The sequence below is a fragment of the Aotus nancymaae genome, unplaced genomic scaffold, assembly GCF_030222135.1.
Source record: "Aotus nancymaae isolate 86718 unplaced genomic scaffold, 86718_ANA_hifiasm-v0.15.2.pri h1tg000016l, whole genome shotgun sequence".
In the NCBI taxonomy this organism is placed as follows: Eukaryota; Metazoa; Chordata; class Mammalia; order Primates; family Aotidae; genus Aotus; species Aotus nancymaae.
In genome coordinates this window covers 77,683,378-77,710,383 of record NW_026988428.1, presented here as the reverse complement: position 1 = coordinate 77,710,383, position 27,006 = coordinate 77,683,378, and the positions used below count along the sequence as shown (strand labels likewise).

Here is a 27,006-nt window from a genome sequence, read left to right as displayed (position 1 = left end):
CGTGCGCCACCACACCCAGCTAATTTTTGTATTTTTAGTAGAGACGGGGTTTCACCATGTTGGCCAGGATGGTCTCGATCTCCTGACCTCGTGATCCACCTGCCTCGGCCTCCCAAAGTGCTGGGATTACAGGTGTGAGCCACCGCGCCTGGCCTATTTTTATTTTTAAAATTTTTTGTAGAGATGAGGTTTTGCCATGTTGCTTAGGCTGGCCTTGAACTCCTGGTCTCAAGTGATCTGCCTTCCTTGGTGTGAGTCACTGCACTGGGCCAGTATTCTTTAACTTAATTATTCTCTCTCTTTTTTAAAAATGAAGTATGTTCATTAATGAATTATAAGTATGCCCATTCAGAGAGAAAGGAAAATAGAGAGAAAAAACGAAAATGAATTATAAGTAATTATTACTAACCCTCAAAGTGTTTTGAACCCATTACCTCATTCAAATAAATTGAGTGAACCATTTTCTTTAGGAAACTCCAGCTAGAAAATTATTTTTCATTTTCTTCTGTCCCTTTTCTATGTGATATTAAACCTTATTTTATTCATTTATTTCTCGCTCTTTCACTGAGTTTGGAGTGCAGTGGTGCAAACCTGGATCACTGCAGCCTCCAACTCCTGGGTTCAAGTGATCCTCCTGCCTCAGCCTCCTGAGTAGCTAGGACTACAGGCATGTGCCACCACTCCTGGCTAATTTTCAAACTTCAGTATATCATAAAAGTTTATGGGTGAGAACGCTGGCCATTTGATCCTTCTATTGTTGATTTTATTTTATTTTATTTTTGAGACAGACTCTTGCTCTGTTGCCCAGACTGGAGTGCAGTGGTGTGATCTTGGCTCACTGCAACCTCTGCCTCCTGAGGCAGTTCTTGTGCCTCAGACTCCTGAGTAGCTGGGATTACAGGTGCTCGCCACCACACCCGGCTAAGTTTTGTATTTTTAGTAGAGACAGGGTTTCACCATATTGGCCAGGCTAGTCTCAAACTCCTGACCTCAAGTGATCCACCTGCCTCTGCCTCCAAAGTGCTGGGATTACAGGCGTGAGCCACCATGCCCAGCCCCTTCTATTGTTTGAAACTTGGATTATATAATACTTGCTGAGGGTGCATGATAGAATAGAAAGATCATTGGAGTCAAACTGAGGGTTATTCCAAGTCATTTTAGGAGTAAAAAAACAAATAAAAAAAATCCAAACCAGGGGTTAATATCCTAGCTAATATATGTAAAACACTTAGCACATAGCCAATATTTAGTTGTTAGTTTAGTTTTCTTTTCTATATTATGTTTTAGAAACTCTGCTAACACCTTCATGATATTATCTCATTTCCCTGTATTCATTCTTCCCAGCTAACATCTCTCTCCCTTCCAAACCAGTAATTCCAAACCATAGCCCAAATGATCTTTTTCTTTTTTATTTATTTTTTTTAGATTCTTAGTTCATTGCATCAGACATAGTGATCTTTTTGTATTTATTTATTTATTTTTTGAGGTGGAGTCTTGCTCCGTCTCCCAGGTTGTAGTACAGTGGCATGATCTTGGCTCACTGCAACCTCTGCCTTCTAGGTTCAAGCAATTCTTCTGCCTCGGCCTCCTGAGTAGCTGGGACTATAGGCGTGCGCCACCACGCTCAGCTAATTTTTGTATTTTTAGTAGAGACGGGGTTTCACCATGTTGACCAGTCTGGTCTGGAACTTCTGACCTCAAGTGATCCACCTGCCTCAGCCGTGATTATAGGTATGATCCCAAAGTGCTGGAATTACAGGTGTGAACCACTGCATCCAGCCCCTAGTGATGTTTTTAAAATGAAAATTTGATTAGTCACTTCTCCTGACTTTCTATTGCTCTTAAGATGACGACCTTGGTCTCTAACAACCTGAATTATCTGGCCCAGTCTCATGTCTTATAAGGCTGCTTTCCTTCCTCACTCATTCTATTCTGACCTCATTAAGCTTTGTTTAGCCCTGTACTTGTCATGTTTCTCTGCAGTTCCCACTGCCTGGAATGCCTCACTCCTCCCTATCCTCTCCTCCTTGGTTAGTTAGCTCTTTCCCATACTTTAGATATCAGCCCAGAAAATCCTCTGACCTGGTACCCTCCCAATGATTTAAGTCAGTGGTTTATACTCTCTCATGACCTTGTAATGTTCCCTCACTTTGAGACACTCATTGAAATTTGCAAATAATTATCACTATGATCAATTAACTATTGTCTGTCTTTCCCACAAGACTAAGTTTCTTGAGAGTGGCAACCTTGTTCTCATAGCTTGTTTCAGTGACTGGACCATAGTAGGCAGGCAGTAAATACTGTATAATTTAATCTGCAAAAACCCAGCAAAGCGTGTGAATGTGTGTGTATATATAATTTTATTATTCTTAATTTTCAATACATCTGGAAACTGAAGCTCATTTAAGGCCAAAGTCATTTAGCTTGTAAGTGCAGAGTACCTTACAATTTTACAAAGGTATGCTTCTTTTTAAGAGTATTTCAAATATACTTTCCTTTTCTTTTTTGTATTATCCATGCATAATATTCTTAATATCCAAGAACAATATTCTTATTGTTCTTTATCTAATGCCCATTTTCTTCTCAATTATTCCCAACTCAAAAGACTCTAATATCTTCTAAAATTCACTTATGCCTTCTGACTTGTAAATAACAAAGAACTGCCAATGACTCTGAAATATAATTGACCAACCTATTGACTCTGGCCCTGGAAATGTAAACTGATCCCAAATTGACATTTAAGTGAATTTATCAAACATTTGAACTATACTAGTTTATGCTGCTAATGTGATTTGTGGTGGGGTCTTGGGCCATGCTGAATCCGTTTGACCCCTGGAGGGGCTGGAGACTGAGTAAGGTCAACCACGTGGGTGCCCCTCTTCCTATGTGGCCAATCCCTAGTTGAAACTCTCGACGGCAAGACTCAGGTGAGCTTCTCTGGTTGGCAAGACTCCATCCATGTTGTCACACATCGTTACTGTGAGAATTAAGTGCTGGAAGATTGTCCGAGGGAGGAGGGGAGGATGAAGCCAGTGCGTGGTGGAGACCAGCCAGATGAGACTAGGGAGAGAGTGTCCCAGCCGACACGCTTTTTCCTTGGGGGCAGGACTCCCCTGACTGCCTCTTTGCCTGGCCTGAAGCTCTAGTTTGGGGTAAGAGTGGTAGATGTTGATGCCTAAGAAGAACCAGATTGCCATTTATGAATTTTTTTTTTTTTTTTTTTTTTGAGACAGAGTTTCCTCTTGTTGCCCAGGCTGGAGTGCAATGGTGCCATCTTGGCTCATTGCAACCTCTGTCCCCCTGGTTCAAGTGATTCTCCTGCCTCAGCCTCTCGAGTAGCTGGGATTATAGGCACCCACCACCACGCCCAGCTACTTGTTTGTATTTTTTAGTAGAGATGAGATTTCACCATGTTGGCCAGGCTGGTCTCAAACTCCTGACCTCAGGTAATCCACCTGCCTCAGCCTTCCAAAGTGCTGGGATTACAGGCGGGAGCCACTGCACCTGGCTGAACTCCTTTTTAAGGAGGGAGTTATGGTGGCCAGGAAGGATGCCCACATACCTTAGCATCTGGAGCTGGCAGACAAGAATGTGCCCAACCTTCATGTCATGAAGGCCCTGCAGCCTCTCAAGCCCCAAGGCTACGTGAAGGAACGGTTAGCCTGGAGACGTTTCTACTGATACCTTACCAGTGAGGGTATCCAGTATCTCCGTGATTACCTTCATCTGCCCCCAGAGATTGTGGCTGCCACCCTACGCCGCAGCCGTCCAGAGACTGGCGGGCCTCGGCCTAAAGATCTGGAGGGTGAGCGACCTGCAAGACTCACAAGAGGGGAAGCCAACGGGATACCTGTGCCCCAGGCGCTGGCAAGAAAGTCAAGGCCGGGGCTGGGTCAGCAACCGAATTCCAGTTTAGAGGCGGATTTGGTCGTGGACGTGGTCAGCCACCCGGTAAAATTGGAGAGGATTATTTTTGCATTGAATAAACTTAGAGCCAGAAAAATTAAAAAAAATAAAAAGACAATTAAGTGCTGTCTGTATGACTTTACAGAGCGAGGAAAACTAGAAATGTGTTTCTGGCGTCTCCTGGACTCTACCCTTTGTGTCTTTTATTTTGCTGGTTTAAGTCTTTATACTTTCATCATAATAAACAGTATGAGTTTAACAGCTTTTCTGGGCTTTGTGAGTCCCTCTAGTGAACTGTTGAATCTGAGGGTGGTCTTGGGGTGTCCCGTCACAGCTGCTTAGTAAAGGTATCAACTTTGGAATTGTTAACGTGGGTTTCAAACCTGACTCTAAAACTTCCCGTGTGCTCTTGGTCAGGTTAGCCAGTCATATTGTTCCTCTATTTCTGCATAACTAAAACTAACACAGTAACGGCTACATTACAGTGTTAGTGTGAGGATTAAATAAATCATGTAAGACAGGTGTCTGGCAAGTGTTTAATTAAATGTAGCTACTTTTATCACATTGGGGTAAGGGGTGGAGGAATACAAAGATTATTAAGACATTTTTCCAATGGCTAGTAGTCTTATCAAGGGAGAATCCTTTTCTTGAGGACTATGGGGAAATGAGGTAATTTTCCACTTGATCCACTCTTTGTAGACTGATAGCTGGTTTAGTCAGCCATACAAAGTGTCCCTCCTACTCATAAGCACTGCTATCCCGGGGCAGGGACAGGACAGGCAAAGAAGGAAAGATGTTTTCTACCTGAACCTGAAGATATAGCTAAGATGTATACACATGCAATTAGGCTGTATGTATCTCTCTTTTATCGTATCAGTAGTAGGACATGGGCCTTCAACAGGGTACAACTGGCCTTTAGTGACTTCGTAATTAATCATTCATGACAGCCCCAAATGTTCCTTTTAGCTTTATTTTGCTTGAATAACGACACTGAAATGTAGGGGGACACCATGAGATTGGCCTCCCCTTCCCATTCTTTCCATGCCCCCGGCGTCCCCCAACTCACATTGGGCAAAGCAAAGCCCTGCCTAGGCAATGAAAAGGGAGGACACGGAGTCGAATCTGTCTCTTGAAATCCCTGTTAGTAGAATAAACATTTTCAGACGTCTAAGTCAGTCCAGATAATTTTTTGTTTAAAGATTTATTTTTGGTTTTGGAACAGGATCTCACTCTGTCATCCAGGCTGGAGTGCAGTGGTGCAATCTTGGCTCACTACAGCCTCAACTTCTTGGGCTCAAGTGATCCTCCCATCTGAGCCTTCCAAGTAGCTGGAACTACAGGCGTGTACCACCATGCCCAGCTAATGTTTTTTTTCTTTTGAGATGGGATTTCACTCTTGTTGCCCAGGCTGAAGTGCAATGGCGTGGTCTCAGCTCACTGCAACCTCTGCCTTTGGGGTTCAAGTGATTCTCCTGCCTCAGCCTCCCGAGCAGCTGGGATTACAGGCACCTGCCACCATACCCAGCTATTTTTTTTTTTTTTTTGTATTTTTAGTAGAGACAGAGTTTTACCATATTGGCCAAGCTGGTCTAGAACTCCTGACCTCAGGTGATCTGCCTGCCTTGGCCTCCCAAAGTGCTGGGATTACAGGCTTGAGCCACTGCGTCAGACCACTAATTTTTTATTTTATTTTATTTTACTTTAAGTTCTGGGATACATGTGCAGAATATGAAGTTTAGTTACAAGGTATACATGTGCCATGGTGGTTTGCTGCACCTGTCAACCAGTCATCTAGGTTTTAAGCCCTGCATGCATTAGGTGTTTGTCCTAATGCTCTCCCTCCTCTTGCCCCCCACCCCTTGACAGGCCCCAGTGGGTGTTGTTCCCCTCCCTGTGTCCATGTGTTCTCATTGCTCAACTACCACTATGAGTGAGAACATATGGTGTTTGGTTTTCTGTTCCTGTGTTAGTTTGCTGAGAATGATGACTTCCAGCTTTATCCATTTCCCTGCAGAGGAGATGATCTCACTAATTTTTAAGTTTTTGTAGAGATTGAGTCTCACTATGTTGCCCAGGCTGGTCTAAAATTGCTGGGCTCAAGTGATCTTCCTGCCTGGGCCTTCCAAAATGCTGGGATTACAGGAATGAGCCACTGCACCCAGTAAGCAAAGGAGTTTAAGAGTGTGATTCTTTGCCTAAGGAGGGGTGCACTGGCCCAGGTCGGAAACTGAGCAGGTCAAAACTCCCGTACTGATCACTAGAGGGATCACACCTGTAAGTAGTCATTGCACTCCAGCCTGGGCAACATAGCAAGACCCCATCTCTTAAAAAAAAAAAAAGAATGTGACTCTTTGGGTAAAAAGAGACTAAGTGAGAGGCCGAGGCGGGTGGATCACGAGGCCAAGAGATCAAGACCATCGTGGTCAACATGGTGAAACCCCGTCTCTACTAAAAATACAAAAAATTAGCTGGGCACGGTGGCGCGTGCCTGTAATCCCAGCTACTCAGGAGGCTGAGGCAGGAGAATTGCCTGAACCCAGGAGGCGGAGGTTGCAGTGAGCCGAGATCGCGCCATTGCACTCCAGCCTGGGTAACAAGAGCGAAACTCCGTCTCAAAAAAAAAAAAAAAAAGAGACTAAAATGACCTTTGTTTGCATTTAGAGGAGATCTAGACCTAGGAACTTTCCTGGGCATCCTGGAGCTGGGCACTGGCTACCGCAAAGTGTTTTGTAGTTAGGAAACATGATGTGGACTTGGTTAGTGGCATATGAGGGTCAGGAATGGGGAGGGAAGTATTGGCCATATATCCCTCATCCTTCCCCTCTCCTACTGTTCCCACTGGTTTCTAAATACAAAACCTGCTCTGGGCCACGTGAGAAGCAGGGCAGGGCTTTGACTTCACTGAGGTGGAAGTAAAAGGAATAGGCAGAAAATTCTTAGGCAAGGGAAGCTGCCAGAAAGGAGTTTTTGGGATAGTAATCAGCGGCTCCAGTATGAGAAGCCAAATAGCTTTTCAACAGACTGTACTGAGGTCACAGGGAAACTGCAGAGCAACTTGTCTCTTCCTTAAGAATGGAGACATGTGTACTGACCCAGTTTAAAGCCACTTACCCTGAGTTTTCTACTCACATCCAGACTCATATCTATGTTATTTCCTCAAACCCACACCCCTCTCCCAGCACAAAGCAAGCCGATCTCAGATATTTACAAATTCACACCTGCAGTAGCACTCCTTTCATTCAAACCCTACTGAATATATAAAGTACACATTTTATTGTCACAAATGCTCAGAAAAGAACAAAGTCCTTTAGTCTGTCTTGATTCAAAAGTAATCTGAAAAATTAATCTTTAGCCAACAATACTGGAAACAATGTGAAAAAGTCCTCACATATACACACATGGAAGCATTATTGAAATTTTCACTCAAAAGGAAAAAAGTAATTTTTTTTTGAGATGGAGTCTTGCTTTGTTGCCCAGGCTGGAGGATAGCAGTGCGATCTCAGCTCACTGCTGCCACCTCTTCCTCCCAGGTTCAAACGATTCTCCTGTCTCAGCTTCCTGAGTAGCCTGGATTATAGGTATACACTACCAAGCCTGGCTAATTTTTGTATTTTTAGTAGAGACAGGGTTTCACCATGTTGGCCAGGCTGGTCTTGAACTCCTGACCTTAAGTGATCCGCCCACCTTGGACTCCCAAAATCCTGGGATAAAACATAATTCTAGGCCGGGCGCTGTGGCTCAAGCCTGTTATCCCAGCACTTTGGGAGGCCGAGGCGGGTGGATCACGAGGTCAAGAGATCGAGACCATCCTGGTCAACATGGTGAAACCTCGTCTCTACTAATACAAAAAAAAAAAAAAAATTAGCTGAGCATGGTGGCACGTGCCTGTAATCCCAGCTACTCAGGAGGCTGAGGCAGGAGAATTGCCTGAACCCAGGAGGCGGAGGTTGCGGTGAGCCGAGATCGCGCCATTGCACTCCAGCCTGGGTAACAAGAGTGAAACTCCGTCTCAAAAAAAAAAAAAAAAACAAACCATAATTCTAAACCTAATGATATGTGATCACAGGTAGAGAATCTACTTTTCTTTTATTTTTTCATTCATTCATTCTTTCTTTTTTTTTTTTTTTTGAGACAGGGTCTTACCCTGTCGCCCAGGCTGGAGTGCAGTGGCACCATCATGGCTCAATCATGGCTCACTGCAGCCTTGACCTCCTGGCAGTGATCCTCCCATTTCAGCATCCCTAGTAGCTATGAATACAGGTGTGTGCCACCATGCCAGGCTAATTTTTATATTTTTTGTAGCGGTGGGGTTTCGCCATGTTGCTCAGGCTGGTCTTGAACTCCTAAGCTCAAGCAATCTGCCTGCCTCAGCTTCCCAAAGTGCTGGGATTACAAGTATGAGCCACCACTCTCAGCAGCATTTCTATTAAAACAAATAAAAGGAGACTGATTTAGGTCCATATGTGCTGGTTCCAAAATTCCAGAAGAGAAAAATAAGACTGTGCAGCTAGCTGAAGCCAGGAGGACAGAGACATGTAGTGACTGAACACTTAGAAAGGATTATGGCAGCAGACTCTTAGACAAGACAGAATGACAAATTCCCTTTTAGGAAGCATGGAGACAGAGAGAAATAATTGACATTTTGAATATGGAAATCTTATTCATCATTATATTCCTGGTACCTAGCATATATAATGATGTTAAGTAAAACTGAGTTGAACTAAGGGATAAAAAATAGGCAATTGCAAGTATATAAGATACAGATTGAATCTCTTTTGTATCACGTAGGAGGCACTGACTTTCCCTCCTCTGTATCGTGGATGCTGTGGTATGCTGCCCAGATACCACTTCCCATCTAAGGCTCGAAGAATTCCTCCAGCTGTGGGAGTACTGGCAATCAACAGGTCTCAGCTGAGTCTCTCTTCTAGAATTGCCCTTGGCTAAAGAGAGCTGCCCAGTTCAAGGTCATACCTCCTTCCAGGAGGCAATTCATATTCAAAGACTGGTAGATGCAGGGGCACACAGGCCTAGCCCTATGACTCCAATTTGGAGAAACTCTGAAGGATCATCCAAACTCCAGAGCTCCCAGTAGGATGGGCTGAGGCCTTTGTTTTGACTCTTCTCTCTAAACAATCTTCGGTTTTTTTGTTTCCCCACAGGAGTTGAAGATTATTTCCCAGTAAAGTTCCTACATGCAAATCTCTGCCTCAGAATTTGGTTCATGGGGAACTCAACTGGAAATAGCTGGCACCAGGCGTGTCTGAAAATGAAAACTCTAAGACAAGACTTTGGAAATGGATCATTCACAGGCCAAATATTAGTGAGGGACCCATCAATGGTAGTAGGTGGAACACAGACAGCAGATAGTCCATGGCATGGAGTAGCTATGCAGTTTTTAAAACTTTCACCAATGGAAGGAATGCACTGGTAGGTGCAATGTATCTGTCATTTGAGAAAGACAGAGGAAATACTAAATATAAGGACTATAAAATTGGATGGCTCTTGCTGAGGACCATTCAGTTCTGCAGAAAGATAATGAAAGGGTCATTAATGATCAATTAATTAAAGGCTAAGTGTGAAAGCCAGAGCATTTCCCTGGCAGCATAAAAGAGGCTCTCATCTCTTGCAGGATACGTATGGTAGAGCTCTAGAAATATTAGATTCTCAATCGTGGAAAGTTTTCTCTGCACTAATTGGGAGGCTTCATTGGGAAGAAGTGGAACCCTGAGGGAAGGGAGACATCTGGGTTGATACACTGGAGAGTCTTGAATCCTGAAATTCTTCTACAGAAATAGTCCACTCTTCCCTTGTAAAGATGAATTCTCCCTCTTCAGGTAAGCAAACAGTGCTCTTTCTAAGTAAGCAAGTAGTCAGTGATTCAGCTAGGTGATGTCAGGAAGTCTCTGTCATCATCAGCCACCCCAGTGTTGGTTCACTGGTACATGAACAGAGTATTCATGGTGGCAGGGATGGAGCCTATACATGGGTCCAACAAAATGGGTTGCACTTACCCAGACTGATCTAGCTTTCATTGCTATTGAATGCTATGGAGACAAATCCTGAACCCCAATATAGCACCATCCCTCAAGGAGACCAATCATCCACTTGGTGGCATGTTAACTATTTGGATACTGTGGTGAATGGAATTGTGACCAAATTGTGGACAACGGGCTTAGGTTGCTCCCCCATAGGATGTGTTCTTCTAGGCCCTTGGTCCCTCACTCACCCAAGAATGGGGGAGAGGACCCCGCTGGGCGGGGTGAGCTTGTTCAAGTAAATATCGGACCCCAAAGAGTTTTGCAGAAAGTGATTTATTTATGCAGAGAGAAAGAAAAAGAAATAGAGAGAGCAAGCAAGTTCCCATGTTGTCGTGGGAGGGGATCCAGAGATGGAGTCCACACAGATGAGAGAGAAGGGGACTTTTAACCTGGGAGTTATTCCCGCCCCATTTAAGTTTTTTGTCCTGTGAAAGGATTTCCTTTAAACTTCTGCTGGAGTGATTGATCTTTGATTTCTGACATCTGATTTGTTGTTTGGCCCACTGTCCTCCCATAGCTTTTTGTGGGATTTCTAAACAAAGGAAGCTCGCCTGGGCAGTCTATCTTCCCAAGTGCATGAAACTTAAACAAAGATCTCTAAGCTCCCAATGGAGATGTGAAAGAAGGCAGGTCAGTCACGTCACTAGGAAGTTCTTGCCTTTGAAACCATGCCCCTTGTGTACCCAGGAAGAGAAGTTAATTATATTCCCTCAAAATGTTTATTCCTATGCTGAAATCCTGACTTCCTAGATGGAGGTATTAGGAGGTAGGGCTCTTGGGAGGTGATTAGGTCATAAGTGTGGCGTCCTCGTGAATGGGATTAATGCCCTTATAGAAGAGCGCTTGTTTGCTCCTTCTGCCGTGTGAGGATGCAGGAATGTTGGAAATGGGTTTATAATGTCGGGAAAAATCCACATGGAGACAATGGATCACTCAGCAAGTGAGTTTTACTTCCTGCAGAAAGGGGGCAACTCGCTGGCAGTCTTGCCATGAGAGCACACCTGAACAAGGAGAAAGGGACATTTATAAGTTTCATAACCTGATGCAATTGCCCTACTGCTGTGTGTAGTTTCCATTGACCAGAATGGGACCTCACATTCTATGCTTGACCTGATTGGCTAAACACTTGGAAATTTCTAAAGAAGTAAAGGCAGAGGAGAACAAAGGAAAAGTGGAAGTAACTTGAGAAATTCTTAGAGAAGCGATAACATTTTCAAATAAGGAAGGGGAATAAGCTTTGACTTAAGAATTGCCTGGGCTTGTCCTGGTATGTCAGGGCAAATATCTAGGTTAAAGTGTAAGAACTAAGAACACGGTATGCACTTATTTCTTTACTATGACTGACAGCTACTTTAAGATTATTAGCAAAAGCTTTAAAGTAAATTAATCTTTGAAGAAACTATTATTTATTCATAATGAACTAAGAGGAAAGCTTTCAAGAGGAACCTTTTATTTAATTTCCTACAAGGAAGAAGGCTATCTATGAGCCAAAAAGCGGCTTTCACTAGACATTGAATCTTTTTTTTCTGAGTGAGAGTCTTGCCTTGTACTCTAAGTTGGCGTGCAGTGGTGAGACTCTAGCTCACTGCAGCCCTGAACTCCTGGGCTTAAGCAATCCTCCCACCTTGGCCTCCCAAGTAGCTAGGACTACAGGAATGTGCCATATGCCTGGCTAATCTTTTTATTTATTTATTTATTTATTTATTTATTTATTTATTTATTTTTAGAAACAGAGTCTCCTTGTGTTTCCCAGGCCGGTCCTGAACTCCTAGGCCCAAGCAATCTGCCCACCTCAGCCTCCCAAAGAGCTAGGATTACAGGCATGAGCCAACATATCTTGTCATGTCAAGATCTAGACATAGAATCTTGATCTTGAACTTCCCACCTCCAGAACTATGAGAAATAAATTTCTGTTGTTTATAAGTCACCCAGTTTATGTTATTCTGCTATGACAGCTACATTTATCTTGACTGGAATTGATGTGTTCTGAATATGAGTTTAACTTTCTTGCCTGCAGGGCCTCATCCAGCATCACTCGTTGAGGGCTTACAAAGTATTTGATCAGCTTGATGTAGGATCTGGATGACTTCTCATTGGATTAAGGAACCCACTTAACAAGATAGGAAATGTAGCAGTTCACACATGACTTAAGATCCACTGGTGCTCTTACATTACCATTCCATCCACAGCCTGCTGACCTGATAGAGTGGTGAAACAGTATCAAGGTAAACAGCTCTGATGAAACCTGTTAAGGTATCAACTTGGAGAGAACACCCTGAGAGGATGGGGCACCATTCCCCAGAATTAGTATACATCTTAAGCCAACTAGTGCTGTATGTATCTATTATCTCCAATACATAAGTATGATAGATAGAGTTAATTTACAACTGGACTAGAATAGCACTGTCTTTGTCTTTGTGGATGCGTTGATGTCTCATTTCTGACTGTGAGACAAGATAAGAACAGTGGTATTTATTATGTGCTGTTTGAAGTCTGAAACTCACTTCCTAACTGCCAGGGCCAGTTTCTGTGCTGATGGACTTAAACTGGCCTAACCGGTTTGATAGGCCTGGCTAAGGGTACACAAAAACTCCACTGGGGACTTCCTCACTGAATTCCCCCAAAGCTAAGGTTCCTTGCACAGATCTTGGTGGTTTGATCTAGATTCTGAGTTCAGTGTGTGCAAGTCAGGACCCTGGGGAGCAGTGTCTGAGCTGTCTCTCAGATTCCAATGCTTGCCTGTACTCTCCACCTCTTGATGCAGTGCATCATTTGCCTTTATTTTATTTTATTTTATTTTTGAGACAGAATTTCACTCTTGTTGCCCAGGCTGGAGTGCAATGGCATAGTCTCAGCTCACTGCACCCTCTGCTTCCCAGGTTCAAGCAATTCTCCTGCCTCGGCCTCCTGAGTAGCTGGGATTACAGGTGCCTGCCACTATGTCCAGCTAATTTTGCCTTTTTTTTTTTTTTTTTTTTGGTAGAGACGGAATGTCACCGTGTTAGTCAGGCTGGTCTCAAACTCCTGACCTCAGGTGATCCACCCGCCTCAGCCTCCCAAATTGTTGGGATTACAGGCATGAGCCACCACGCCTGGCCTCATTTGCCTTTAAATAAAAGGCTTGATTCTGGTAAGTCCTTTAAAATATCTGAACTTGAGTAGTCTTTGCAGCAGAATATATGGGTTAGAGAGCTAATGGATGGAGGCAAGAGTGGCTCCACCAAGCATCACTCCCCAGTAACTCACTGGGGAAATTGTGTTTCCTAGAGATCCTGATCTCAGGGAGTAAGCACTTCCACCAGAGGATACAGAAAGTGTCGCATTAAACTTCAAGCTATGGCTGCCATCCAGTTACTTTGGACTTATTGTGCCAACATATCAGCAGTCAAGGACGAGATTCACCCTCCTGGAAGAAGTAATCATCTCTGACCGTCAGGAAATAATATATCCGGCACTCACACAATCCACTTGGTTTCCTGATACAATGGGTATGTCCTGAGATGGGGATAGTGACCAGGGTCTTAGATCCTCTAAGAGATGAGTGTCTGGGTCGCCCTACCTAGATGGTAAGGCTTGGCTCTGTGTCCCCACCCAAATCTCATCTTGATTGTACTCCCATAATTCCCATGTGTTGTGGGAGGGACCCAGTTGGAGATAATTGAATCATGGGAGTGGTTTCCCCCATATTGTTCTCATGGTAGTGAATAAATTTCACAAAATCTGATGGTTTTATCAGGGGTTTCTGCTTTTGCATCTTCCTCATTCTCTCTTTGCCTGCTGCCATCCATGTGAGATGTGACTTGCTCCTCCTTGCCTTCCACCATGATTGTGAGGCTTCCCCAGCCATGTGGAACTGTAAGTCCAATTAAACCTCTTTATTTTGTAAATTGCCCAGTCTTGGAGTATGTCTTTGTCAGCAGCATGAAAATGGACTAATACTTAGAAGCAAGAAGGAGTCATAAAGAAAAAGAAAAAAAGAAAATGGACTAATACACTAGGCAAGCCACCTAGGCCAGGAGAGAGAAAGGAAATCTAAAAGACCTATAGGATCTAGAAAGTAGAATGATGATGAGTATCATTTGTGCTCTTGAGATCAGCTGCATGGCGGGGATAGAGGCCCTGTGAAATTTTAAGTAGCTGCTCTTGGAACTTGAATGAAGCAGGTGGATCCAAGAGACTCAGGGGTGGACTATAATGGATGCTATACCCCACCTTGATCTCCCCACTCCAGGACCGAGGCCTTCATTACCCCAGCTGCTGGGAGTGTTATCAGTCAACAGATCTCAGCTGAATTCTTCTCCAGTTCTTGGCTTTGGTTGAAGAAAGCCACCTCACCCAAGGTCTTGCCCCTTCCCAAGAGTAGCTAACATCCAAATGTCTGGTTGTTTTGGGAGCATAATGGCCCAGTCCTCTTGTCCCACTTTGGAGCAACTCTGAAGTGTCATCCTATCTCCAAAGCTTGCTTTAAGATTAACTGAGGCCTTTGTTGTGACTCAGTTTAACTTCTCTCTCTGCCCAATTATACTTTCTTTTTTTTTTCAATTATATTTTCTTCATGTTCCCATAGATTTTGTTCTTGAGAATACTTCCTAAGAAACATTCTGTATTCAATCTCTTAGAGTGTGCTTTTCAATGAACCCAGTCTGTGACCATCTGAATGCATCTTTCTTTCTTTCTTTGTTTCTTTCTCTCTCTCTCTCTCTCTCTCTCTCTCTCTCTCTCTCTCTCTCTCTCTCTCTCTCTCTCTCTTTCTTTCTTGGAGACAGAGTCTTGCCTCCTGTCTCAACCTACTGAGTAGCTGGGTCTAGAGCCGTGTGCCCCCATGCCCAGCTAATTTTTGCATTTTTAGTAGACATGGGGTTTCACTATGTTGGTCAGGCTGGTCTTGAACTCCTGACCTCAAGTGATCCAACCACCTCAGCCTCCCAAGGTGCTGGAATTACAGGCATGAGCCACCGCACCTAGCCCTGAATGTATCTTTATAAAATCCAGTCTAGTCTCTAAGAAGCCTGTAATTGCCCTCTTATTCTTGGTGTAAAACTGCAATCGTTTTTTAAACTGGGTTTCAGGAAACTCTTCTGTTGAGGTGTTTCATTGCAAATATTTAATTTGCATTTCATTCTTAAAAAACAATGGACACACTGTTTTTCAAATGTGTCCAGAAATGACTGGACACAGTGGCTCATGCCTATAATGAGCTACTATATTTGGGCGATTGGGGCGGGAGGATTGCTTGGGACCAGGAGTTTGACACCAACCTGGACAACAAAGCAAGACCCCATCTCTACAAAAAATTAAAAAATCAGATGGGTATGGTGGTGCATGTTTATTGTCCCAGCTACTTGGGAGGCTGAGGTGGGAAGATTGCTTGAGCCTGGGATGTAGGCTGCAGTGAGCCATGGTTATGTTACTGCACTCTGCACTGGGTAATAGAGTGAGACTCTGTCTCTCAAAAAAAAAAAAAAAAAAAATCGACAATGTAAAAAGCACTAAAACCAAAAATACATAAACTATTGAGAAAACTGAGCACAGACATATAAATGTGTTATATCCTAAAGTTTACACATATTTTACAATGTATTAACTTGTGGTGCCAACTCCTATGATTTTTGTGCAGCACCCAGGAGAAAGTTTCATTTTTCATTATTGTACATATATTTCAACTTAAAAAAAATTATTTTTGGATGCCAGGCATGATGGCTCACACCTGTAATCCCAGCACTTTGGGAGGCCAAGGAGGGTGGATCATGAGGTCAGGAGATCAAGACACTCCTGGCTAACACAGTGAAATGCCGTCTCTATTAAAAATACAAAATTAACCAGTCGTGGTGGCACATGCCTGTAATCCTGGCTACTCAGGAGGCTGAGGCAGGAGAATCGCTTGAACCTGGGAGGCAGAGGTTGCAGTGAGCTGAGATTGGGCCACTGCACTCCAGCCTAGGCAAGAGTGAGACTGCATCTCAAAAAAAAAAAAAAATTATTTTTTGGCTGGGTGCAGTGGCTCACAATTGTAATCCCAGCACTTTGGGAGACTGAGCAGGCAGTTCACCTGAGGTCAGGAGTTCTGAGATCAGCCTGGCTAACATGTTGAAACCCTGTCTCTACTAAAAATATAAAAATTAGCTGGGTGTGGTGGTGCCTGCCTGTAATCTCAGGTCCTCAAGAGGCTGAAGCAGGAGAATTGCTGGAACCCAGGAGGCTGAGGCTGCAGTGAGCTGAGATTGTGCCACTGCACTCCAGCCCAGGTGACAGAGTGAGATTCTGTCTCAAAAAAAAATTTCTTTTTGAATATATATGTACATAGTATGGAATTCAAAAGCTATAAAGGAGTTATATATATGTAGTGAAAAGAATAATTCCCTTTCACTCCCATCTTCCAGTTCCCTAGTTTCCTCTCCAGGGGCAACTGTGGCGCTCAGTTTTTTGAGTATTTTTCTAGAGATATCTTATGCATTAAATTATGTATATATAGTGAAAGTTTCCAGAATCAAAATGGAGTCACTTGTGTCAGACCAAATCAACAACAGCAAAATAAAGCTGGGAAGTTAAGAAGGAAGGCCCCTCACTCACACATGTCTAGGATAAGAACTATTACAAAGACTCTCTAAAGGGCTCTTACACATGTATACTTATAGCAAGAATCTTTGCCAAGGATCTCCAAACTGTAGCTTACTAGGTGAGTCACAAGGACAGCTAGCCAGATCCATAAGAACACTTGCCAGACATACTGTCTCCACTAGAAAACTAGTGTCATCTCCTGTGATAAGCCTCTGTAACCAATGTTCTCTGTTTCAGAACAAATTATGTGTACTTTTATATTTTGCCTTTAAAAGCACCTCTTTGCCTCAACCTCCTTGGATACAACTATAGTCTCCTTAGCCTGCATATCTTGGGTTTGCAGATCCATTTTGCACTCCCCATTAAACTCATTATGTTTGAAGACTCCCTCTCTTGTCTGTTACTTAGGTTGACAACACACACACATATGCACATACCTTTTTCCCTACATACACTGTAACATATGCTAAATGCTGTTCTAAAGATTGCTTATTATTATTATTTTTAACAACATATCTACAACATTTTTGTTTATGGAAAAGGTCTTTAATATGTCATTCGTTTATAACCACTGTTTGCATATTAAAGATGTTTACCTTTCTAAAAGACCTAATCTTTTATATAATAAATATGTGGATTCTGGGAAGAGATTCCAAAGCAGACTATCAATGGCATGGGTTGGCTGATATCAGCTGCATTCATAAGGCTACAAAAGAAAAAAATGAATTCAGAAAAAAAAAACAGCCCACTTGCAAGCAGCACTAAAAAGTAAGAGGTAATTCAGACATTTTAGGACTGTGTCAAAAGATACCACTTTTTCTTTCTTTCCAACTAGTAAATGATAAACAGAGGAATAATTTCATCTAGAAAGGCCAATTCAGCCTTAGGACAAAGACCAAATCAGTAGTGTAGCTATAAGATGTTCTGTTAAGACCTTGGATTGGATTAAGCTGGACCATATTAACCCAAGCAGCTGAACAAAATGGCTTCTAGAAAAGTGACTAAGGGCAAGGTCCTGTGGAAACCTGATAAACTCAAAGGACCTGTAATTAAATCTAGAAAGAAAGTCATGTGTCAAAAAAATTGTTGGTGTGACTGAAGTCATAAAAAAGGAATGCATATTTTGGAGAGAGATTTATTGTCAAAAGTGCCGTGAGCTTGTATTATAAGAGATTGGGACTGTTTAAGCTTTAAATGACTTTTGGGGCCCCAGATTTCCATAGGCTGAGAAAGGTGCCCATCTGTCCTCTATTGCCTTCTTTAGCTATGTCCAAGGAAACAAGGAAAGATCTAGAAAGTGCAGCCAGGCACCACAGAGAAAAGTGGACTAGGGGAAATAGTTTGAGGATCAGTTGAGGGCCTCCCACAAACCACTAGTGAAATCTTGGGGCTCTGCGAGTAGTGGGGTGTCCCAGCCTTCCCAGCAGCCTCCTGAGAAACAGCAAGATTCCAGAGGGAATGGATGCATGGTCTCCAGGGAGGGAGAACACAGGGCTGGATTGGTCACTGATTGCCTGTGGGACCAGGTTGACAGTAGTAGTGTACATATGAGCTATACCCTGTGTAGAAAAAGGATTGATTATTGAGGACTGATGCAGCCCTCAACTGCTACAGTCCCATTCCACCTCTTCTGCATTTTGGCACTGTATAGGGCTTTAGAATTCTGGGCTGAGGCTGGGTGCAATGGCTCACATCTATAATCCTAGCACTTTGGGAGGCTGAGGCAGGTCGATCACTTGAGGTCAGGAGTTAAAGACCAGCCTGGCTAACATGGTGAAATTCCATCTCTACTGAAAAAAAAAAAATACAAAAATGAGCCGGTGTGGTGGTGTGTGCCTGCAATCCTAGCTATTCAGGAGGCTGAGGCAGGAGAATCACTTGAAACTGGGAGGCAGAGGTTGCAGTGAGCTGAGATTGCACCATTGCACTCCAGCCTGGACAACAGAGTAAGATTCCATCTCTCAAAAAAAAAAAAAAAAAAAAAGAAAGAAAAAGAACTCTGGGCTGAATGAAAACAACAAGTATGATTGAGGCTGAATTTTTTAGTCCATCAGGATTGGAGTTGAGAGTTAATTAAAATAAAGAATAGAATATAAAAAAGTGAGTTATTTCTTGTATACTGTAGTATACTGGAGTTTGTTGATTCTTATCTGTTATAAATTCATTTACCCATTGAGTCATCAAAAATTTTCCGAGTTAGCACTTTTTGTCAGGCCCTGAACTAGGTCCTGGAAATACAGTGGTGAACAAAACCTTCATGGAGCTTACATCCTGATACATAGATGTCTTAGTCTGTTTTCTACTGCTATAAAAGAATACCACAGACTGGGCAATTCATAAAGAAAAGAGATTTATTTGGCTCATGGTTCTCGAGGCTGGGAAGTTCAAGGGCATGGTGTTGGCATCTGTTTGGCCATCTGGTGAGGTTCTAATTGCTGTGTCACACTATGGCCAAAGGACAGGAAGGGCAAGAGAGCACATGCAAGAGAGAGTTTCCTTTTGTAACAAAGTCACTCCTGAGATAACTAATCCACTCCTTTAATAATGACATCAATTCACTCATGAGGGTGGAGCCCCCATGATCTAATCACTTCTTCAAAAGCCCCTACCTCACAATATTGTCACATCAGCAATTAAATTTCACCATTGATTTTGGAGGGGACATTCAAACCATAGCAATAGGATTTGACATTTGGCTGGAAACTTCAAAATAGAGTATGCATGTTGGCATGACATCCTGTTTATAAGTCCCACGTCCACATTCAAATAATTTACTACTAACAAAGAGGTAGGTGCTATGTAATTATATTGTTCCTAGAACAGGGTACAAGTAAGATTGGAACAATATTTTCTCTAAGGCAGGCTGGCTACACAGCTATCAGCACAAGCAATCTTTAGCTAATTAGGATTTCGAAGGAAACATAAACATTTAAATGTAATAGGATTATACCTGGGTGGAGACATTAAGGATATTTATCTCCCTCAGTAGCTCTCAGAGTTAGTTAGGGAAATAGGATGATTAAGATTTAATTTTCATTTATTCAAAAAGAAATCAAATGCATTCTTCCAAGTGGCAACAAGAGGATTGGTGTCAATCTGGTCTTTCCACTGCCCCACTCAACCAGTTAACCAGACGTTGCACAGCAAATATCTGTCTGTCTGATGTTTAAATTGTGTCAGGAACATTAATAGAATTTTTGTTACATGTTATCTCTGAAAAAAAAGACCAATATTATTAATGTAAATCCTTCAATTATTAATATCAGATTGTATTAATTATTAGTAGTCACATTAATAACATTAACATGCACTATTTTGTTATTAACAATATTAACAATTCACTATTAATACCAATAATAAAATATTAATGAACAATACTCAATTAAGTTTACATTGTATTAGTAGGTTCTCACACTGCTAATAAAGACATACCCAAGACTGGGTAATTTATAAAGGAAAGAGGTTTAATTGACTCACAGTTCATCATGGCTGCGGAGGACTCAGGAAACTTAAAATCATGACAGAAAGGGAAGCAAACACATCCTTTTTCACAGGGCAGCAGAAAGGAGAAGAATGAGTGGCCAGTGAGCGGGGGAAACCACTTATAAACCATCAGATCTCGTGAGAACTAACTCACTCTCACGAGAACAGAATGGGGGAAACTGCCCCTATGATTCAATTATCTCCACCTGGTCCCTCCCATGGCACATGGGGATTATGGGAACTACAATTAGAGATGATATTTTGGTGGGGACACAGCCAAACCATATCACACATATTAATGTGAAAAAAGCAGGTAAGTTTCTGATATTTTCCTTTTCAAACAACAAAAACAATAAAACCCTAAATAAAACAAATAACATGATTATAGAAAGCATAGTGTGGTAATAATCTCCCATCGAGGCTGTAGTTCCAGTTCTTTCTTTTTCCAAGTTTCAATGCCATAACAATTTGTCAAAGGAAAATTAGGCAGGAAAAAAAAGCATAATTTATTTCCCTCAGAAGATTGAGGGAAAGGATAAGGAGAGGGAAAAATAATGTGAGTAAATATGGTCAGCCTAAAATAGAGTTAATGTAGCTCCATATCTAAAACTGTTTAACCAGACTGTTTTTTTCGATAATGAACACCAATAATTATCAGTATTGGCCACAAAGATTGCAGATTGCTTCATGTGAGGTTAATATTTAATTTCCATTTTCCTTGAAAAAGACTTTCAAACAGAATTTCTATTTGGGTGATCTTGAGGGTATTATACTGGTTTATTTCTTTGTTATAAGCTATTTTGGGGGGAAAGTTGGAATGTTTCCTACCTACTTTTGTTTCTTTGCTTGGTGAAGTTGATTGTGCTGGATTTTGTAATTCTATTGTTTTGTTAAAATGACAATTTTTTTTTTTTGAGACACAGTCTCACTCTGTCGCCCAGACTGGAGTGCAGTGGCATGATCTTGGCTCACTGCAACCTCTACCTCCCAGGTTCAAGTGATTCTTGTGTCTCAGCCTCTTGAGTAGCAGGGATTACAGGTGCATGCCACCACGCCTGCATCATTTTTGTATTTTTGTAGACATGGGGTTTTGCCCTGTTGGGCAGGCAGTCCTGAACTCTTGACCTCAAGTAATCCACCTGCCTCAGCCTCCCAAAGTGCTGGGATTACAGATATGAGCCACTGTACCCAGCCTAAAACAACAACGTTAACAAGCAGATTTTTCCCCTATTAGAAGCCCTTCTGAATTCAATGGGAGGCCTTCTTTGGGTTACTTGTCTTTACTTAGAGGGATATTCTGAAAACCAGCTATGGTGAATACAAAAGTAAGGGAACTACAGGTCATGGAAATGTATCAAAATGTAGTGGTTCAGGGACACTATAAGTTAATTGATTTAACAATCTTCATAATCAAGTTCTAGTGGTTGATTTCAATCCCTTGTCAATATGGATTGACCAACTAAATAATTCCAGGTTTTCCACTCCCCTGGCATGTAAAGTAATCCAGGTTTTTCATAGTGAAATTGTTAGACATTTTTAAGGAGAATCAACTAAGCTTAAGTGTTTGGGATAATAACAAAAATCGTTTCTTACCTTCTACCTTATGAGCTGAGTTGTAACTGAGAGTGCTATTGAACTCCATTATTTGTCATTCATTCTACTCCCAGCTCCCTAGGATTCTAGCAATTATGGTAATTCTTCCTTTTGTTTCTTTTCTTTTTTTTTTCTCCACAAGACTTTTGGTATTTATGAGGCCAATCTCATCAACACTGAAAGCTATTCGGGATTTCAAGGTCATAATCTCAGATTCTACAAGGCTCTATCTCTGTTTTGGTTCCTTGAGGGGTGTGCCAGCCTTCCTCAAACGTCAAGAAATGTTCATCAAGCTGGGTGTGGTGGCTCACGCTTGTAATCCCAGCACTTTGGGAGGCAGAGGCAAGTGGATCACCTGAGGCCAGGAGTTCAAGACCAGCTTGACCAATGTGGCAAACCCCCTCTCTACTAAAAATATAAAAACATTAGCCGGACAGGGTGGTGCACCTATAGTCCCAGCTACTCAGTAGGCCGAGGCAGGAGAATTGCTTAAACCCAGGAGGTGGAGGTCACAGTGGCTGATATTGTGCCCCTGCACTCCAGCCTGCCAACACAGTTTTTAAAGACTCTGTCTTAAAAAAAAGGGGTGGGGGAGTAGGGAGAAGAAAAAATCTGGAAGCCATCATCCTCAGCAAAATTAACACAGGAACAGAAAACCAAACACCACATGTTCTCACTCATAAGTGGGAGTTGAAAAATTGACAACACATGGACACAGGGAGGGTAACATCACATACCAGGGCCTGGTTGGGGGTGGGGAGTAAGGAGAGGGAACTTGGAGAATGGGTCAATAGGTGCAGCAAACCACCGTGGCACACATATACCTAGGTAACAAACCTGCACATTCTACACATGTATCCCAGAACTTAAAGTAAAATTAAAAAAAAAAGTTAAAAAATGGCTGGGCGCACGTGTGGCTCACACCTGTAATCCCAGCACTTTGGGAGGCCAAGGCATGTGGATCACGAGGTCAGGAGTTCGAGACCAGCCTAACTAACATGGTGAAACCCCCATCTCTACTAAAAATAATAAAATTAGCCAGGTGTGGTGGTGCATGCCTGTAATCCCAGCTAGTCAGGAGGCTGAGGCTGAAGAATCTCTTGAACCCCAGAGGCAGAGGTTGCAGTGAGCCGAGATAGTGCCACTGCACTCTAACCTGGGCAATAGAGTGAGACTCCGTCTCAAAAAATAAATAAGTAAAATAAATGAAAATAAAAAAAGAAGAAAAAATGTTCTGGCACATAGTAGATGTTTTATTTAAATTTTTTTTTTTTTTTTTTTGAGACGGAGTTTCACTCTTGTTACCCAGGCTGGAGTGCAATGGCACGATCTCAGCTCACCGCAACCTCCGCCTCCTGGGTTCAGGAAATTCTCCTGCCTCAGCCTCCTGAGTAGCTGGGATTACAGGCACGTGCCACCGTGCCCAGCTAATTTTTTGTATTTTTAGTAGAGATGGGGTTTCACCATGTTGACCGGGATGGTCTCGATCTCTTGACCTCTTGATCCACCTGCCTCGGCCTCCTAAAGTGCTGGGATTACAGGCATGAGCCACCGCGCCCGGCCTATTTAAATTTTTGAGTAATTAAAAATTCACATGATTTCACTAATAAATAAATAAATAAATAAATAAATAAATAAATAAATAAATCAGTAAAGTGGCCAGGCACAGTGACCCATTCCTGTATCCCAGAACTTTGAAGGGGCCGAGGCGAGCAGATCACTTGAGGTCTGTAGTTTGAGACCAGCCTGGCCAACATGGTGAAACCCCATCTGCACTGAAAATGCAACCATTAGCTGGGCATGGTTGTGCACACCTGTAATCCCAGCTACTCAGGAGGCTGAGGCAGGAGAATTGCTTGAACCTGGGAGGCAGAGGTTGCAGTGAGCCCAGATTGCACTACTACACTCCTGCCTGGGTAAGAGAGTGAGACTCCATCTCTAAATAAATAAATAAATAAATAAATAAATAAATTCACATGGTTTTAAAATCAAGAGGTATAAAAAGGTGTACAGTGAAAAGTTCCCTCCTTATTCTTTTATTCCAATATCCTAATCTATCCCTCTTCCATTCCTCACAGATCATCCCTGGTACTAGTTTTGGTTTCCTTCTGGAGTTTCTTTATGTGCATTCAAGTGCCATTATAGATCAGTTGAGAGAGTTTCATCTTTTAGCACTCACATGGCTTATAATTCTATATGTTTACTATCTCCACCTCCTTATCATCACTCATTTACTTAAAAAAAAAAAAGACTTTAGGCTGCGCACAGAGGGAAAAAGGATAGCTTGAGCCTGGGAGTTTGAGACCCAACTGGGCAATATGGCGAGACCCTGTCTCTACAAAAAATAAATTAGCTGGGTGTGGTGGCATGCACCTGTAGTTCCAACTACTTGGGAGGCTGAAGTGGAGGAATCACTTGAGCCCAGGAGGTAGAGGCTGCAGTGAGCCATGATTGCACCACTATACTCCAGCCTGGGTGACAGAGCAAGACCCTGCCTCGAAAAAATATATAGACTTTATTTTTTAAAACATTAAGTTCACAGCAAAATTCAGCAGAAGGCACAGAGATTTCCCATATACCTCCTGCCTCAACATATATATAGATACCCCACTATCAAAATCCTTCACCAGAGTGGTACATTCATTACAAACAATGAACCTACATTGGCATGCCATTATCACTCCAGGTCCAGAGTTTACATTAGAGTTCGTTCTTGGTGTTGTACATTGTGTGGGTTTTGACAAATGCATGATGACATGCATCTACCATTCTAGTATCATACAGAATAGTTTTGCTGCCCTAAAAATCCTCTGTCTGTTCATCCCTTCCTCCTAACTCCTAGCAACCACTGATTCTTTTACTCTCCATAGTTTTGCCTTTTCTAGAGTGTCATATAATTGGAATCATACAGTATGTAACCTTTTGAAATTGGCTTATTTTGCTTAGTTTATGCATTTAAGTTTCCTCCATGTCTTTTTATGGCTTGATAGCTCATCTCATTTTAGCACTGAATAATATTCCATTGTCTGGCTGTTCCACAGCTTATTTATTCACTCACCTACTGAAGGACGTCTTAGTTGCTTCCAAGTTTTGACAATTATGAACAAAGCTGCTATACACATTCATATTCAGGTTTTTGTGTGGACATAAATTTTAAACTCATTTGGGTAAATACCAAGGAACACAATTGCTGGATTGTATGGTAAGAGTAAGTTTAATGTTATAAGAAGCTGGCAAACTGTCTTCCAAAGTGGCTGTACCATTTTGCACTCCCACCAGCAATGAATGAGAGTTTCCCACTTACTTTTCAACAAACTGCTGGCACTTTCCCACTTTCACTACCCCACTAAAACTTCTTTTGCTAAGATAAGCAAGGGCTTCCTAGTTGCTATCAATGTGCCCTTTTTAGCTCTTATTTTACTGGACCTATCTGTCGACCACTCACGTGTACTTTACTCTATCTCATCACCTCTACCTGTCGACCACTCACGTGCACTTTACTCTCTTATCACCTCTACCTGTCGACCACTCACGTGCACTTTACTCTCTTATCTCTTCACCTCCACCTGTTGACCACTCACGTGTACTTTACTCTCTTATCACCTCTACCTGTCGACCACTCACGTGCACTTTACTCTCTTATCTCTTCACCTCCACCTGTCGACCACTCACATGCACTTTACTCTCTTATCTCTTCACCTCCACCTGTCGACCACTCACGTGTACTTTACTCTCTTATCACCTCTACCTGTCGACCACTCACGTGCACTTTACTCTCTTATCTCTTCATCTCCACCTGTCGACCACTCACGTGCACTTTACTCTCTTATCTCATCACCTCCACCTGTCGACCACTCACGTGCACTTTACTCTCTTATCTCTTCACCTCCACCTGTCGACCACTCACGTGTACTTTACTCTCTTATCTCTTCACCTCTACTGCTAGGTGTTTTGGTTTCTCTTCCCCATTTAGATGGCTCCTTCTCTTTTTCTGTTGTTAGCATTTTTTTTGGTCTCGGTTTATCCCTCAATTGTCGGTATTTGAAAATTTCCTCCTTCACATGTTTGTAATTCTGCACACTCTTCAGAGGTAATTTCCAAAATCTAACAGCAATCCAAAGATTTATTTTTTAATTTTTAATTTTTTTTTTAGACCAAGTCTCGCCCTGCACCCAGGCTGCAGTGCAGAGTGGCCCATCTCAAATCACTGCAACCTCCGTCTTGGGGGTTCAAGCAATCCTCCCACCTCAGCTTTCTGAGTAGCTAGGTCTACAGCCATGTGCCACCACACCTGGCACTTTTAAAATTTTTAATAGAGACAGAGGCTTCCCTATGTTGTCCAGGCTGGTCTCAAATCCTGGGCTCAAGTAATCCTCCTGCTTTGGCCTCCCAAAGTTCTGGGATTACAGCTGAATTTTTTGTTTTTTTGAGACGGAGTCTTGCTCTATGGCCCATGCTGGAGTGCAGTAGCATGACCTCGGCTCACTGCAATCTCCACCTCCCGGGTTCAAGTGATTCTCCTGCCTCAGCCTCCCGAGTTCCTGAGTAGCTGGGACTACAGACGCAATCACGCCCGGCTAATTTTTTTGCGTTTTTAGTAGAGACGGGGTTTCGCTATGTTGGCCAGGCTGCTCTCAAACTCCTGACCTCAGGTGATCCACCCGCCTCCACCTCCCAAAGTGCTGGGATTACAGGCGTAAGCCACTGCATCGGCCTACAGCAGAAATTCTTAACTGAATAGGAGGAGACACACATTTTCATTGGCTTATTGCTAATCCCCACATGGATGTCTCTTAGACTGCTAAAATTCAGCATATTACTCCATTCCTGGGCACCAAAAATAAGCAAATCTCTGCTCCTCTTCCTTTATTTTTGATCCAAGTGGGTGGCACTCCTGCCCATCTTAAACTGCTCACACCTGAAATCTGAAACCTTCTTAGATGGCATGTTCTTGCTTGGCCCTCCACATTCAAGAAAATTGATTTTACTTCCTAGACATGCCTCCAGTCGGCCTCTCCTGCCTTGGATCGGCCCTCCTTCATTTCTGGTACCGATGCAGTGGTCTCCGGATTGTTCTACTTTCGGTCTCATTCTCTGCTCTTCCTCCCTCCACACCAGCGTCTGGGCGATCTTTTTATAAAGTAACCCTCAACCGCGTCAATCCTCTGCAATACTCACGGCCTCGAGAAAAAAAAGTCTGAGCTCTCAAGTGTGGTGGGCAGCGTCCTTTATGGTCTGATTATGCCTGTTCTTTTGAAATTCCAATTCTCCCTGAATTTCCTGGGGCTTTCCATGCTTTCCCAGGCCCCTGGAATGTCACATTTCTGCCTGTGCCTGAAATACCCTTCTCTTGTCTGCCCAGGCGCCGTCTGTATTCTAAAGGCCCTCTTTTATTTGGAGCTTCTCCCTCTTCTGCTCCCATCCCCAC

General features: G+C 42.7%; 1 pseudogene; it reads left to right on the top strand.

Annotated features, from left to right (window-relative positions):
- Positions 1-3,165: 3,165 nt before the first annotated feature.
- LOC105713804 (small ribosomal subunit protein eS10-like) lies at positions 3,166-3,986 on the top strand (annotated as a pseudogene).
- Positions 3,987-27,006: the final 23,020 nt, after the last annotated feature.